Genomic DNA, 16,476 nt, shown 5'->3' on the forward strand with positions numbered 1-16,476 from the left:
AGGGGGAATGAACCGTTGCCCCCCCCCCCCCGCCATTCTTGCGATCGCCACCTCCTGTCTTCTTCTTCTTCCTTGCGCACCGGGAGCTCTCGCCCTCTTCTTTCTTCTCAACTCTTTCAGCACACTCCCCACCCCCACAGAATGCCGAGGGCAGGAAGCGGTCGCCGGGACACGTCGAGCTCTGACAGCGTCCTGCCAAAGTCCCGCATCATGAACGAGGAGGGGGCAGAGAAGGTCCCCAAGCTGATGGTGCCCGCCGGCCAGCGGGAGGCATCGGTGGTGACGCCGGTGAACTTTCCGCCCTCCACGCGCCACCCGGAGCGGATCGTGATCTTTGTGTCCTTTGTCGCCTCTGGACTGGTGCCGCCATTCTCGACGTTCTTCCTCCAAGTGCTGGACATGTTCGGCGTCCAGCTGGCCCACTTGAGTTCGAACTCGGTGGTGATCCTGGCGATCTTCGCCCACTTCTGCGAGATGTTCGTGGAAGTGCCACCGTCGGTCACGCTCTTCTGGCACTTCTTTGTCCTTCGAGCGGCCGGGAAGAAGAAGGGGTTCGCCGAGGTGGAGGTTGTCGGCTACTGCAATTTCCGCCTGCGGGAGGGGCTCGGCGAACTCTACATCCCGCAAGTGCTGCGCGGCAAATGGGAGGACTGGCACCGGGACTGGGTCTACGTCGACGTCAACCCCCATGACCGCCTCACGCTGTCCCAAACGCCAGCTGAGACCCACATGCCGATCTGGGAGGCGGCCCCCGCGGAGGATGAGCGCCTGCGCCCGGTGCTGAACCGCATCAACGACCTGTGCCGGGCGGGGCTGACTTCGCTGATGGTGGTCACCGACTACCTGCGCCGCCGTTTGGCCCCTTTGCGGGAGCGTGCCTACTTTGCCTGGATGTACACCGGCTCGGGCGACCTGACGAGGACCCAATCGGTCCGGACAGAGACCTCGACGAGGGGACGCTGGTGACCCTGCTGAAGGTGGTGACCGGCGTCGACGACCTCGCCCGGGCGGTCCTTCCCCGAGAGGACCTGGCACTCTGCGCAGACCCGGGCCGAGCGGCGCTGCAGGCGTCCATGCCGGAGTTCGACGCCCAAGGCCTGGTGGATCGTCCGGGGTGTCGGAACCCTGGGACCATACAAATCCCCGGGGTGGATGACAACGGAGGGCGGGGCTATTGCAAGTTTTTTTTTCTTGGTTTTGTTTTTTGTTTTGGTTTTTGGGCTGAAATTTTAGCACCGTGTGAGGTCATTTTTCTTGTTGCTAGAGGCATAAAATTCGCATACACATGCTTATGTGATGAGTCTTGAAATCGCTTGCCTCTAATAATCGACGGTGTTCATCTCTTCTTGTCTCTTTGCAAGTTATGATATTTCGAGTACTAAGACACATAGATTGCTCTTAAATGGAACCTGTGAAGTCGCATTGCCTCGATTTTCTCTTGTTGAAACTTCTTTCTATTTTTACTTTCGCTTGAGTTTTGAGGTACATTGGGTGATTCAAATAGGAGAAGATCATCGATTTCGCAAGAAATTTGTTAAAATATCTATTCACACCCCTCTAGTCGTTAATCTCAGTCCTATATTTTGCATATTGCAAGAAGCTGTCAAACTCATCTGTGAAGGGATTCATTGCACCGGCACTTGACAGCTTAGTTTCTTGCAAGAGTAGTATGCTCTTTTTTTAATGTTATTTCAACTTGTTTTCGTGAAGTTAGCTATATCATTTCTCTGAAAGTGCCTTTTGTTCGGGGGCAGGTATTTGGATCATAACCTGCTTTTTGGCACAATCCCGGAACAAATAGGCTCATTGAGGAGCCTGAGTGTTTTGGATTTGAGCATTAATCGGCTCACTGGCCCTATCCCTTCTGAGTTAGGTGGCTTGAGCAGGGTAAGCGTAATGTAAGACATCTATTCTTTTGTTTGTATGTTTGTAATTTTCTTGTTTGATGTCATCCTTGCTATTTGAACTGAAGGCTGCTGCTTTATTCATCTCATGTAGAAATTTCCATTCCAATGGGTTGACAGGGAATATACGTCCAGAGCTGGGCAAACTGCAGAATCTCGTTGAGCTGAGGTTGGATAGGAATAGACTGAAGGGATCAATTCCGGGAAGCACCTCTGCCGGGTTTTCTCCTATTGCAAATAGTGGGTTTGTGACTTGTCCTAACTCCATTTCTTTAGGTTGCTGCACACTGTTGATAAGTTTTCCACATTAAATCATAGAAAAATTCCAGATCTCCCAATGCAAGTAGCTACAATAGTGTTATTGTACTTCTGCACATGGAATATACATGTAGAATCAAAGTAAACTTTAACCTGCAACATCAAAAGATTCATGATTCACACAAACAAATAAAAAAACTACAGAGCCACGGTTAGCATAAATGCATGTCAACTGTATCAACTGGATCTCGCAACTGTTAGAATTATTGGGATTAACTCATGTAATAATTCCTAATAAATCTCAAAGACTCATATTGTGGAGAGGTAGTCCATGTTGAGGTTCACCCTCTATTAGTACCATATTTCTAATAGAGGTGGAGGTGAGGGGTTTTCCCCTATATATATGCAAGGACTCCCACCTCTTTGGGACACGAAAACATAGACTGCTAATTGAGAGTTGTCTTAAAATTGGGAACGCTCTCATTATTTGAGTCTATATAAGAGTTAGGATTTTGCTCTTTCTCTTTCTGTTGTGCTGCCGCTGTGGTCTACTCCATCCCGGCGTCGGCATCCACAGGTAACCGGGAGAGTAGGTCTTCGAAACCCTCGCTCTTGAGATCTTACACTGGGAGATAGCGAATAAGTTTTTTGGAAGTGCTCTGCGCGACTGCTCAAGTTCTTTACCACGGCTCGTCTTCCTAATCGCTTGGGCGCTGCCCGCTGTCATCTTCAACAATTTCGGTGCATCGTCAGCAGGATCGATCGTGCCATCAACACGATATAACCAGCATCTTCAGCAACCTCCACAGCGCAGGACGAGTACGTAAAAATCATGTTACTCGTATTTTATTTCCTGCGATTTCTAATTTCGAGTATAGTAGATCTAGTATTTGTTGTACTTTCGTACACATATCTTATACTCTGATACTATGATCATATCAATTTATCAGTTTCTGCTCATAAATTATTTATAATTAAATCAAACATAAAAGTGCCTTATATTCGGACAGCAACTTCAAATTTTGATCATAATTATAGTTAAGCAGTTCGAGATTATCAAACAGTTATGTACCAATGGTTGTACTTACTAAACTGTGCGTGCAACTTCCACTATCTTTTTCCTCTGTTGATAGCATTTCCATACAGAGAACAAGTGAATGACGCACAAGCTTTCCTCTGACCATATTTTGATATTGTGTTACTTTATTTGTTTACTCGATCAAATCCACAGCTCACAATGGACTGTGCCCTTCTCCTCGATTATATGTTGGGGATTTCTCTTACAATTTTCTTGTCAGAAAAATTCCTCCTTGCTTGATGTATCTTCCAAGGTACTGTTATATAAAGTACTTGCTGCTCTATCTGTATTTTATTGAAGTTTGCTCATTTACGAGGCCCGTTCGCAGGTCAAGTTTCCAAGAGGGTGAGTACTCTATCCGACAACGAGCTTTTCAAATTTGTATAAGTACGTTTCTTGTCTTTAGCACCCAGCAAAATCACTGCGATACGCACTATAATGTATAAACTGATATATTTCTGCTACTGTTGCGAAGTGGAATGATACAACATCATGCATTATTGTTACTATCCGTCTATACTTCGAGATGTAGTTATACAAAGTGATCACAAAGGTTGAACCATAAGTGCATATATGACAGGTGGTCACAAAGTGCTGCATCCTTGTTTCACTCAGATATCTCTCATCAATGGACTTCTTTCAGAATCAAGAAGGTTTAACCGTTTGAGCCTGTCGTCTCAGGGATGCTAGGAGTTAGTTTGGTCCTTGCGATGCTTCAATTTCTAGGCAATTTGCAATTTTCTACTTGAACTCAGAGACACATGCTATTTAAATGGTTTTACATAGCGGGGTTTTGAGCCCATGTATCCAAGAAGCAATGTGAATGGATATTTCCTTGACAATGTGTTGTTGATGGCTTCTTCTATTGGAGTGACATGTTGATTGCATCCTCTGACATTGAAGCATGCTTTTGTTTTCTCGTCACTGAAGCATTGGCTACTGGTTTACTTTGACATATAGGAACTGGAATATGTTTCTGAAGTCTTGAGCAGTCGTATAAGTATTATGCTCTTCTGTGTCCCACCTAATCTAACATTTTGGAATTCAGAAGCTACTCATTTCCTTCGAGCATATGTTGATAGCCTGATTCATACCTTATCTGAATACACCATATGTGATCTTTCAATTGGAACTGATTCTACTTTGTTAGCATTGAATAAGGCTGGGTATTTTTTTCACCATATTTTTATGCATGCAAATGAAGCGCTATGCTAAAAGTTTTCTTTCACACGAATTTCTTTCATATCTTGATTAGCATTTGTAAGCATAAAGAAGACCCAGGGTGAGCATCACGTGGTATACTTCATATGGACTTCTTCATGGGACTACTTTTCTAATGTATATATGTTCTACTTGAAGATACTGTAGGATTTGAATAAGTTGCAGTAAGACGTCCCCAAGCCTTTCAATTAAAAGGCTCTTATTATGATAATTTTTTGGAGATTTTTATCTAATCTTTTGACTCTTTATCTACGTTGTTTGCTACTGTATCAACTGTATCTATATATATTTTTTACCTCAGCCTGTTCCCAGTAAGGATGAGAAAGCAACTGTGCCCCCAATTTCAATTGATTCAAGTGCTATTGATCTTCCAAGTGATGAACAAACCCAAGCTGGCACATCTAACATAGGTGGCGACCATAATGCTGCATATCCACCCTGCTCATGGGCCACGAGAAGGTACGCTTAATCCCTTCTTCTGCCAATTAGCCACGAGAAGGTACGCTTAATCCCTTCTTCTTCAGGTCATTACAGGAATTATGCTGCTGACAGGGTCAGACAAGCTATATTCTGGGAGTAAGGATGGAACCGTTCGCATGTGGGACTGCCAAACCGGGCAGATAGGTGAGGCATCATTAGATTGAATCTTCGAGAGTCTTTATGTTCCTCATGAAAAAAAATCAGTACTTCTTTGCCCTTGGTTAGTGTGCTGGTGTCATCAATATGGGTCGTGAGGTTGGGTGTATGATCAGCGAGGGGCCATGGTTGTTTGCAGGGGCGGATCCACCGTTAGGGCGAGCCCGGGCGGCCGCCCGAGCTCCCCAGTGGCGGACTCCCCCTCCCCCTCATGGATTTCCAGAGGATTCATCGATTTTCGGCGGTGTGACTGCGTGAGGCTGTGTCGCTGTGAGGAACCGAGGAAGAAGAAGACCCATTTGGCGCTTTGGGCAGTTGGGCTGTGAGGCCGACACCCGCACCTTTCCATCCGCACGGCCCAGTGACCCAGTTGGATTCCAATCGACCTAGTTGGATTGCTTCCTCTTCGCCCTTTCCCGTTTCCTCCAAATCAGACTCCTAATCTTCACCACAACTCCAATCAGCCCCTGCCAATCGTAACTCCCAGCCTCCCAGCGACGGTGACCTGCGGGCAAGGATCAAGGAGTCAACTGTCAAGGACGCCATCGGCTTCGACCGACCCACACAGCCGCACAGTGGCACAGCCTCCGGGGAGCTACAAGGAGCCCGGCGTTAGGACTTCAGGTGGATGACCGGATTCCTCCTCGCCATTAGCTTCGTGGGGCTTCTCAACTTGCTCCCGCTCAGAAAGGTGCCTCATTTGTCTATTTCCACAAATTGTCTCGAATTAATGGAGCATTAGGATAGCATGCAGTATTTTTTTTCGAAACCAACAACATGCAATTTTGAAGTAGTATATTGGCAATCTTTTTCTAGCCAGCTCAATTCCTTAAGCCTTTTGATATCAGTTCTCCAAAACTGCTAAATGGGACACCCTTGCGTGTTTCAGTACCTTTTAAGCTGTTACAGGTTTGAAGATATATGCATCAACACCTATTTTCTTTCATTTATATGCCCCACCTAATGATTTGCATAACATTTTCAGGCTTTGATCATAGACTATAAATTGACTTGGATTGTGAAGTGGCACTGCTGATAGGGCACTCCGCCACTTCGGCACTGGCTACTGCCGCGAGCTACAAATTCATTCTAGATAAGGTACTAGACTGGTTAGCTATCAAACTGATTTTGCTTGTCTAGTTGAGTTGTCTGTGTTAGAGTGTGTGTGTGTGACTATGTGAGGCAATTATTAATTGATTGATTGATTCAGGACATCAATTGTTGATTGATTCCAATTGTGAGTGTGACTGTGTGAGGCATTCAGATTCAGGATTTGAGGTACTGATGATGAGCAATTGAGAACTCTTTGCTTTGTGCAAGTACAAAATGTGCAATTTGAATTGTGCAATGAATGAATCATGAATAAAGAGATTTATTACCGTGTGTTGTGTGCTTTGTAGGATCAATTATTAGATCATCAAGACATCAATAATAAAGAGATTTTTCAAACCAACATCTTTGGATACCGGAAGTATGAGGGAGAGTAGAGTTGGTGATGGACGTGATGCAGAAAATGAAACAGTAATCCCCACTCGGCTATTCTGCTCCTGCAACTACTCGTATAGAATACAAAGGTATTAAGGATTTTGTTAGCTTCGCTTAATTATTGGGGACTTGTTCGCTTCGCTTAATTATTATCTTAATTAAGATACTTTTCTTTAATCTCAGCTTAAAGTTCGCCTAGCTACTTTGCCTGGCTGGATCCGCCACTGGTTGTTTGTTGGAATGCCAGATGCTGTGAAGGTAAGTAATACTTCTGTATAAGTCATGTACAAATATCTTAGGATGACGATCCCACAAGAGTCTTGTAGATCATTTCTTAATTTTGTTATTTGCATTACAGGGTGCAGCATTTTCAGCAAGGCTACCAAGTACCTGGTATAGGCACACTTCTACTCTTTATTTTAGTTCTCAAAAATATGATGTCATATTTCAGGAAACTTTGTTGTATGGGAGATATTGTAGCAATAGATAATCGATACCTGTTTGGATGGGACACGTTCTGAAATTGTGGTAATGCTTGTTTGGCCTCCCATTGTAAAACATAAATGATTATGTCTTGTCTCGTGATCAATTGGTCAGATATTTATGTGATCTCTCGAGCAGTATTTTTGTCGACAGTAGCCAACAGTTGTTCAATTGTGTGTAAGTGTATGACTACTGAAAATTAATAGAAATGATACGAGTGGTAGAGCAAATATTTTCTACGTGTGGAAGTTTTTGTGCTTTGGTTATGTTTGTCTGCTACCTGAGCACCCAAATTAAGGAAAACACAGTCTCTTTTGTAGGGATAGAACTTCTATTGTAATGTAGGGACACTCAACTAGTGTTTTTTAAAATACAACAATTCAAACATACTATCCCAATTCATCAAATGCATTATACAAACGAATCAATCACCTATATAAACATTGAACATCTCTTTTGCAAATTGTGAGGTTAGATTTCAGAAATTAACATGCGGGTCATTGGCTCCGCTTGCGGCCGCCGTGCTCCCGTTGGAATCTTTAGCTGAGGCAGGCCAAAATGCGTACCACGGCGCTGCCGACTTCGCCGGATGCTCCATGGCATTTGCACCACTGCGACCATGCATGGTCCCGAGAACCTTCGAGGTTCCCGCGGCTGACGCGTTATCCGTAGAGCCGTCCAGCTTCGGTCCGATGCTGATCCGTAATGCTTGTAACGCGTTACCTGCGGATGATGGTAGTTGCTTGCTTGCTGGGCTGCCGACGTGTGGAGATATCGATTTGTTTTCCAAACCGTGAGCCTCCCCCGCTCCGTCTCGTTACCACAACCATCACCATCACCATCACCACCACCACAGCCACACAAACGAAGACGTCGGAAGAACCGCGTTGGTGTTCGAGGCATGGAACGCGCCCGGCCCGGCTTGGGCCACCTCCAATTGCGATACTTGGTTGTTTTGAGATGCCAAGGGTCGTTAGAACCCGCGGCTTTGACAAACTAACCCGGCACGGGCACGGCCAGGCCGCGAAACACGGCACGGGCAGCATCTTGCATCTTCAACACAGTATATGAGCTTGCTTAGCTTCGAAGCGTCAATGCCGTGCTCAGCTTCGCAGCGACGCCATTGTTTACTTTGGTTCGGTTCTGTTTGGTCTCAACGCCGGCCTGGGCAGTTGGCGCGGTGCGAGCCTAAGAGAGCATTTGCAAACGCGGGAACGGAGAAAGCGCGTGAAATGATAGAATCGCCAGGCCGCGAAACACGGCACGGGCAGCATCTTGCATCTTCAACACAGTAAATGAGCTTGCTTAACTTCGAAGCGTCAATGCCATTGTTTTCTTTGCTTCGTGCTCTGTCGACACCGCGGCCTGGGCGGTGCGAGCCAATGTATTCCTGGCCGGTTGCCGGTTGGGCGGTGTGCGATAATACTGCATACGTAGCCTAAGAGAGCATTAGCAAACGCGGATCGGAGAAAGCGCGTGACATGATAGGATTGACATGTCACTTTATTCTTTACCAAAAAAAAAACCAACATGAAAGGCAAAGAATCGATCAGTTGGGAGCAGGGTTCACATTTTCGGCGAAATTCAAGCAAAAATAATTCATCACTGCGCTAGGTGGCAGGGTTCACATCTTCTTCTTACTTATTTGTTCTCAAAATTTTATTTTGAATTTTATGTAAACGATTTCGGCTGAAAAATTCCTGAAAATCGGCTGTCTCGGGCTTATCGGCGGGGTCCGATCTTTTTTGGTAAAACGATAAGTGAAACCAACCCTGGCTAGGGAGGGGGAGAGAGAGGTTCTTCAGAGGAAAGTTTCTGGTTTAATTTGCCCCAATTTCTATTAAGCTCCGTTTGGATGTTGGAATTGACTTGGATGAATTACATTGGGGCTCCAATGCAAATCCGATGGAGAATTGCACTGCCCCCAAATACCAAATATTGTGCCATCCCACGACCCAATTCCGACTCGAACTCTGCACACATACGAACTACGTTATAGTCGTATACGCACCGTGTACAAACTCCTTCCTTCTGCACCTGCGTGAAACGAGTCCCCAAGGCCTACAACAAGGATTAAGTCCAATATACTCCCCTTAATCTTGTCGTGGGTCAAGATCATGAACTCCTAAAAGGTGTCGCATGACCGCTAGCTTCACCGCCGACAATGCCTTCGTCAGAGCGTCGGCTCGCTGCTCTTCCGTGCAAATAAAATTTACCTCAATCTGGCCTTCTTCAACGCACTCACGGATGAAATAAAACTTGGTGTAAATATGTTTACTGCGACCATGAAACACTGGATTCTTCATCAAAGCAATCGTTGATTTGTTATCAACAAATAATTTAACTGCTTTAGGCTCTTTTCTTGTTAGCTCCCCCAACATACTTCTAAGCCACAGTGCTTGACATGCCGTCGCCGTTGCCGCCATAAACTCAGCTTCGTAGGAAGATAATGCCACCGTTTTCTACTTCTGCGAGTTCCATAACACCAGGCTATCATTAATATAGAAAGCTATACCTCCAGTACTCTTCATGTCATCCATGTCACCAGCCAGATCACTATTTGTGTAGCCAGTGAGCACCTATGTTTCTCCTCCTCTGGTATATACAATACCATAATACACAGTGCCCTTCAAATACCGAAGAATTTGCTTTACTGCCTTGTCATGCATCACAGTAGGCATTTCCATGAATCTGCTTGCCACTCCAACAGCAAAAGAAATATCAGGTCTTGTATGTAGTAAATACCTCAGGCAACCGATGATGCGACGATACTCAGTTGCATCAACCAATTGTCCATCTGGATCCTTATGCAGCTGCGCCCTCTATTCCATGGGGAATTTTGTGGGATTGCAATCTAGCATACCGAATTAACCAAGAACCTTCTTCGCATACGCTGTTTACTTGATTGTAATTCGCCCATCTTCTTGCGTTACATCAATCCTGAGATAGTAATTGAGCAATCCGAGGTTGGTCATCTCGAACTCACTCATCATCTCCTGCTTGAATCCCATGATCTCCTCTGAACTTTCTCCTGTCACAATGAGATCATCAACATATACTCCAACAATAACTCCATGTCGGCTTGTTCCTCTTGTGTACATGGCATGATCTTGAGCACACTTCACAAATCCAAGTTGCTTCAAGCTTTTATCAAGCCAGATATTCCAGGCCCGAGGCGCTTGTCGAAGTCCATACAACGCCTTTCTGAGTTTGAGCACAAGATGCTCTTTGTTCTTCACTACAAATCCCTCCGGCTGGGTCACGTATACTTCCTCTTCGAGCTCACCATTTAAGAATGCCGATTTGACATCCATTTGATGAACTTGCCAACCTCGGTTGGCTGCAACTATAAGGATGACTCGTACGGTGTCCAGTCTAGCCATCGGCGCAAACACTTCTTCAAAACTGATTCCTTGTCGTTGCACATATCCCTTCCCGACCAGCCTTGCCTTATGCTTGATCACATCTCCATCTGAGTTCTCTTTCAGTTTGTAAACCCATTTGAGCCCAATTGGCGTGTGACCAGCTGGCAATGCCGTGAGAGTCCATGTGTTATTCTTCTCAATGGACTCGATCTCCTTGGCCATGGTGTCCTCCCAAACCTGTTGTCAGCAGCCTCGCAGTAGCAAGACGGCTCCTCCGTCTCTACGAGCACGACCTCTTCTTCCACGTCTTCATCGAGATCCACCCTTTGAGCATCTCTCATGATGTCTTCAATGTGCCTGTAACGCATAGAGCCCTCATCAGTGTTGCTGCTCCCACTCGATAGCGGTGTGGCCCTATCATCCACCGGCACTTCAGGTGCTGGCAGCACCACTAGATTTGTGGGGTTTGTTGAAGAGGTGACTGCCATGCGTGCCACAGCGCGTCACCTGGTTATTGGCCCTTCTGGCGTCACCTCGTCGGCCAGCGGAGTTGATGAAGGAACTTGATCATCATGTGCCGTGGGCATAGGCACACCTGCTGAACCATCCATGAGTGGTACAGAAACACCCACCTCCGGCTCAGTGCTAATCGCCTCCTCAACATCAAAATTAGACGGCTCTCCGCCACCTGTTCTTGTACACCAGCTCCACTCCATGCTTTCATTGAATTTAACATCACGGCTTACATGAATTTTCCCGCTCCTTGGATCAAAGAGACGATGCGCCTTGCAGCCGTCTTCGACGCCAAGATACACCATTGGCTAACTTCGGTCGTCAAGCTTCTTCAAAAGTGGCATTGTCACCTTCGCGTGTGCAGTGCAACCGAACACACGAAGGTGCACCAAATGCGGCTTCCTTCCGTTCCAAGCCTCGAACGGGGTGTGTTCGTCCAGCGCCTTCATCGACAAGTGGTTCAGCAGATACACTGTGTGTCGCACCGCCTCCCCCCAAAACCTTCTAGGCACATTCATGCTCTTGAGGAGGGACCTAGCCATCGTCATCACGATCCTATTCCTCCGCTCCACCACGCCATTTTGATGTGGCGTGTATGGTGCGGTGAAGTGCCGTTTGATCCCGGCCTCCTCGCATAATTGAGTGAACTCAGCAGAGAGGAATTCGCCGTCGTGATCAGTCCTCAATGTCTTGATGTGTTGCCCGCTCATGTTCTCGGCCTGCAACTTGAACTTTCTGAACATGGAGCAAGCTTGGTCTTTCGACTTGATCACGAACACCCACATCCACCGTGAGTAATCATCAACAATTAACATGAAGTAATTGTTACCAACGAGAGTCGAGAGTATGATCGGACCACAAAGGTTAGCGTGTAGCAGCTCCAGTGGCTTCTCCGCCCTGAAATTTGCCGCTGCTAGAAATGGCTGCCTCGCCTGCTTTGCCAGCAAACACCCGTGACATAACTCATTCAGGTGTGTGATCGGCGGCACTCCTGCGACCATCCCCTTGTCAACAAGCAGCTTCATAGCAATGAAGTTGACATGTCCGAGTCTCGCATGCCAAAGTCACGTCATGTCTTCAAGGCTGGTTAAGAGATACACTAGCATCGCTTGATGCAACTCGATCTTGTAGAGGCGATTTGGAGTTCGCCTCACTTTCATCAGTAACCGTGCAGGATTATTATCGTACACACGTAGATGTTCAGCATCCATGATCACCTTGTGTCCAACCTCGGTAAGTTGTCCTAGGCTGATGACGTTGCTACACAATCTTGGAATGTAGTAGACTTCCTACAACAACCACTGGTCACCGTTCTTGCAGCTGAACACGACAGACCCTAAGCCCATGATCTGTACCATAGAGCCATCCCCAAATTTCACCTTGACAGTGACACCTTCGTCCAGCTCTCTGAACTTCTCTTTTTCACCGGTCATGTGATTACTGGCCCCATTGTCTAGGTACCAAACCTCAAAGCTAGAGCCTCCCTCTGTTGTATCGTGCAATTCCAGCTTCACTTTCTCCTCATTCAGCAGTACGACTCCCCGTTGGTGCTTCTGTTCTTGTGCTAGCTCTTCTGACACCACGAGTAGCAGGGCCGACCCGATGTCATCAGCGCGAGTGAGATGAGTCTCCTCTTCCTTCTTCTTTGGTGCCTTGCACTCGTTCGTGTAGTGCCCCATCTTGTGGCAGTTGAAGCACTTGATGTGGCTCTTGTTGCGGCGACTGCCGCCCGAGCCGCTCTCCTCGTCATTACGCGACATCCTGCCACAACCACCTCCGCCACAGCCTCTGCCACGTCCACGACCACCCTGGTCGCGGTTGCTTCTATCTGCAGCAATGTGGGATTTACCCTTGTTGCTTGATGAGGAGTTGCCACCATCCTTCTTCTGTCGCGCCTGCCACTTGGCCTGAGTGAACAGAAGCTGGTTGTCGCCGATGCTATTGCCACCGGATGCACGTGGGCGAGTACGCTCTTTAACGCCTTAAGCTGTCACATGGCTTCCTCGAACGGTATCTTATCGAGGTCGTAGAACTGCTCGATTCCGGTGATCACACTCAGTAATCGATCTAGCACGGTGTTGAACAGCTTTTTGACCAATGCAGCATCATCGAACGTCTCCCCTAGGTTTGCGCACCTGACGGACATGCTGTTGAGCCTTCCGGCGTACTGGTCCAGGCTCTCTCCCTCCTGCATGCACATGGCGTTGAAGTCACTCTTCAACGTGAGAAACCGCATGTTCTTGACGCGATCCGCACCGACGAACCTTGCCTTGAGACAATCCCAGACCTCCTTTGCAGTTTTCTTCCTTGCCACCTGCATCAGGAGATCCTCCGAGAGCGCTTGGAAGAGATGCAACCTCACCTTCTTGTCCTTCTTCTCGTCGACGGCCTCATCGACCGCTGGTTCGACTGCCTCACAGACCCCTTGATGTTCCATCATCGCCTGCACGTGAATCACTCAGCTCGTGTAGTTCGTCATCGTCAACTGCGGGTACAAGAATGACCCACCGCCGCTCTCCGCGCCACCTCGCCCTAAGGTATGATCGTCATCTTCACGAGTTGGTGTTACGCACTACGAGCTCTGATACCAGATGTTGGGTCCGACCACTGGATCACGTGCGCGACCACTCTAGATTCGCGACAACGCAAGCGACCAAGCTTCTCGACCACCCGAGCGACCAAAGTATAGAGCACGCTAACTCATGGCCAGCTTGAGCGACTAGTCATACGTGCTCGACCACGACTAGTCTGGCTATCCGCAGTGTACGTGCTGTTCTCAATCACACCGATCGACCAGCAACGCTCAGCTATTCCTGAGTCGCGTACTACTCGGCGAGAACGAACTCGCGTATCTTGATGAGAACAATAAAACAAGGCACAAATTCTCTGGAGGAAATTTTAGACTCTATTTAACTCGTGACTTGCACGACTCTGTATCTTGCTTACAAATTAAATATTACAACTCATATTTATAACGACCTGCTAACTCTAAATCTTAACACGAATCATACCATCCTATGATCCGATTTTGACTCGAACTTTGCACACATATGAACTACGTTATAGCCGTATACGCACCGTATACGAACTCCTTCCATCCGCACCTACGTGAAACGAGTCCCCGAGACCTACGACAAGAATTAAGTCCAACACTCTCGATTAGTATTTTTTAGACAGTAGCCAACAATTGCTCAATTGTGTGTAAGTGTATGACTACTGAAAATAGAAATGATACGAGTGGTAGAGCAAATATTTTCTACGTGTGGAAGTTTTTGTGCTTTGGTTATGTCTGTCTGCTACCTGAGCACCCAAATTAAGGAAAACACAGTCTCTTTTTGTTGGGATAGAACTTCCGCTGTAACATAGGGATACTCAACTAGTGTTTTTTAAAATGCAATAATTCAAACATACTATCCCAATTCATCAAATGCATTATACAAACGAATCAATCACCTATATAAACATTGAACCTCTCTTTTGCAAATTGTGGGGTTAGATTTCAGAAATTAACATGCGGGTCATTGGCTCCGCTTGCGGTCGCCGTGCTCCTGTTGGAATCTTTAGATCATCTTTAAGGGTTTCCCTTTAGGACTCAGAATATCTTTCCAATGGAATTTTCGTTCCTTTTAGCGTTCTAACAGTTTCCCTCACAGTTCCCGTCACAAAAGAATTTTAAAGATCATTTCTTTTACGACGGGATTCTTTATCCTTTCCTTTCATAATTCCTCTCGAAAAGAAATTGTTGGAGATGATAGAAAATAAAAAAATATGAATAAGAAAGTAAATTGAAAAGGGAAAAAAAGAAAAAAATATGGTTGAAGATGATCTTAGCTGAGGCAGGCCAAAACACGAACCACGGCGCTGCCGACTTCGCCGGATGCTCCATGGCATTTGCACCACTGCGACCATGCATGGTCTCGAGAACCTTCGAGGTTCCCGCGGCTGACGCGTTATCCGTGGAGCCGTCCAGCTTCAGTCCGATGCTGATCCGTAATGCTTGTAACGCGTTACCTGCGGATGATGGTAGGTGCTTGCTTGTTGTGCTGCCGACGTGTGGAGATATAGATTTGTTTTCCAAACCGTAAGCCTCCCCCGCTCCGTCTAGTTACCACAACCTCACCATCACCACCACCACAGCCACACAAACGAAGACGGAGCTTGCTTAGCTTCGAAGCGTCAATGCCGTGCACAGTTTCGCAGCGACGCCATTGTTTACTTTGGTTCGGTTCTGTTTGGTCTCAACGCCGGCCTGGGCGGTTGGCGCGGGGTGCGAGCACGGCACGGGCGGCAGAGAAAGCGCGTGAAATGATAGAATCGCCAGGCCGCGAAACACGGCACGGGCAGCATCTTGCATCTTCAACACAGCAAATGAGCTTGCTTAACTTCGAAGCGTCAATGCCATTGTTTTCTTTGCTTCGTGCTCTGTCGACACCGCGGCCTGGGCGGTGCGAGCCAATGTATTCCTTCCCGGTTGCCGGTTGGCGGTGTGCGCTAATACTCCATACATAGTCTAAGGTCATCTCCAGCAGTTATCTCAAATTTTCATCCTCAAAAATACTATTACAGCATCTTCTATCACTGTTACAGCATCTCTTATTTTTTTCATCTCCAGCAGCTACCCCATTTCCTATCTTCTACTCCTCTTTTTCTCTCTCCGGGCCCGCTGTCAGCCTCTGTAACCTGACATTCTCATAAATATGTGAGGAAGGCTGCTGTTGTAACTATGATGGCATAACAATAACTTCACAGGGGGCGGCGGTGGTACTATTGAGACCCCAGAGAGCAGACGGTGTCAGAACCATGGAGAGGAGCGTCCGTAGTCATACTCCGGAGATGTAGGCTTTCGCTGAACCTGGTTAACAAATATCGTGCCTCTAATATCATCCACGATCTTATATGTGCATTATCTTGATAGCTCAATACGTTGTTACCGCTGATGGCTAATTTACTAACCGTTACAGGGTATGGGAAAAAATATTTATTCTCAAAATTTTAATTTGGATTTTATTTAAACGATTTCAGCCAAAAATAATTCAAAAACTGGATGTCTCGGGCTTATCAGTGGGGTTGATCTTTTTTTGGTAAAACGATAAGTGAAACCCTGGTTAGGAGACAGATTCTTGAGAGGAAAGTTTCTTACCGCTTTAATTTGCTCCAATTTCTTTAAGCTCCGTTTGGATGTCCCAATTGGCTTGGATGAAATACATTGGGGATTCAATGCAAATCCAATGGAGAATTGCATTACTCCCCAATACCAAATATTGTGTTTGGTTGCCAAAAGAATCACAAAATGTTTTGTATCTTGTATGACAATCCTTCAAACCATCGCAACTTGTATAAATTTTTGCAAGAATTCTGCATGACAATCCTTCAATCATCATTGCAACTTTTGTATGAATTACAACGATTTCCCTGCTTTAACCATTCGAAACTTATCTTTAGTTCTCATCCATAAAAAATCGCCCGCTTATACGGTTGCTGAGCCATCAACATCAGCATCACCCCAAACTGGCCCATCCGGTCTGTCTATATA

At 46.4% G+C, this 16,476-nt stretch overlaps 1 long non-coding RNA gene across 1 annotated transcript; it reads left to right on the forward strand.

The window, feature by feature from the left end:
* Positions 1 to 1,741: 1,741 nt before the first annotated feature.
* On the forward strand, positions 1,742 to 3,704 carry LOC133925936 (uncharacterized). The gene is made up of 3 exons (XR_009911037.1): positions 1,742 to 1,887; positions 1,999 to 2,144; positions 3,394 to 3,704. It is a non-coding gene; the product is annotated as an uncharacterized LOC133925936 (long non-coding RNA).
* Positions 3,705 to 16,476: the final 12,772 nt, after the last annotated feature.

This window comes from Phragmites australis, chromosome 8 (genome assembly GCF_958298935.1).
Source record: "Phragmites australis chromosome 8, lpPhrAust1.1, whole genome shotgun sequence".
Classification (NCBI taxonomy): domain Eukaryota; kingdom Viridiplantae; phylum Streptophyta; class Magnoliopsida; order Poales; family Poaceae; genus Phragmites; species Phragmites australis.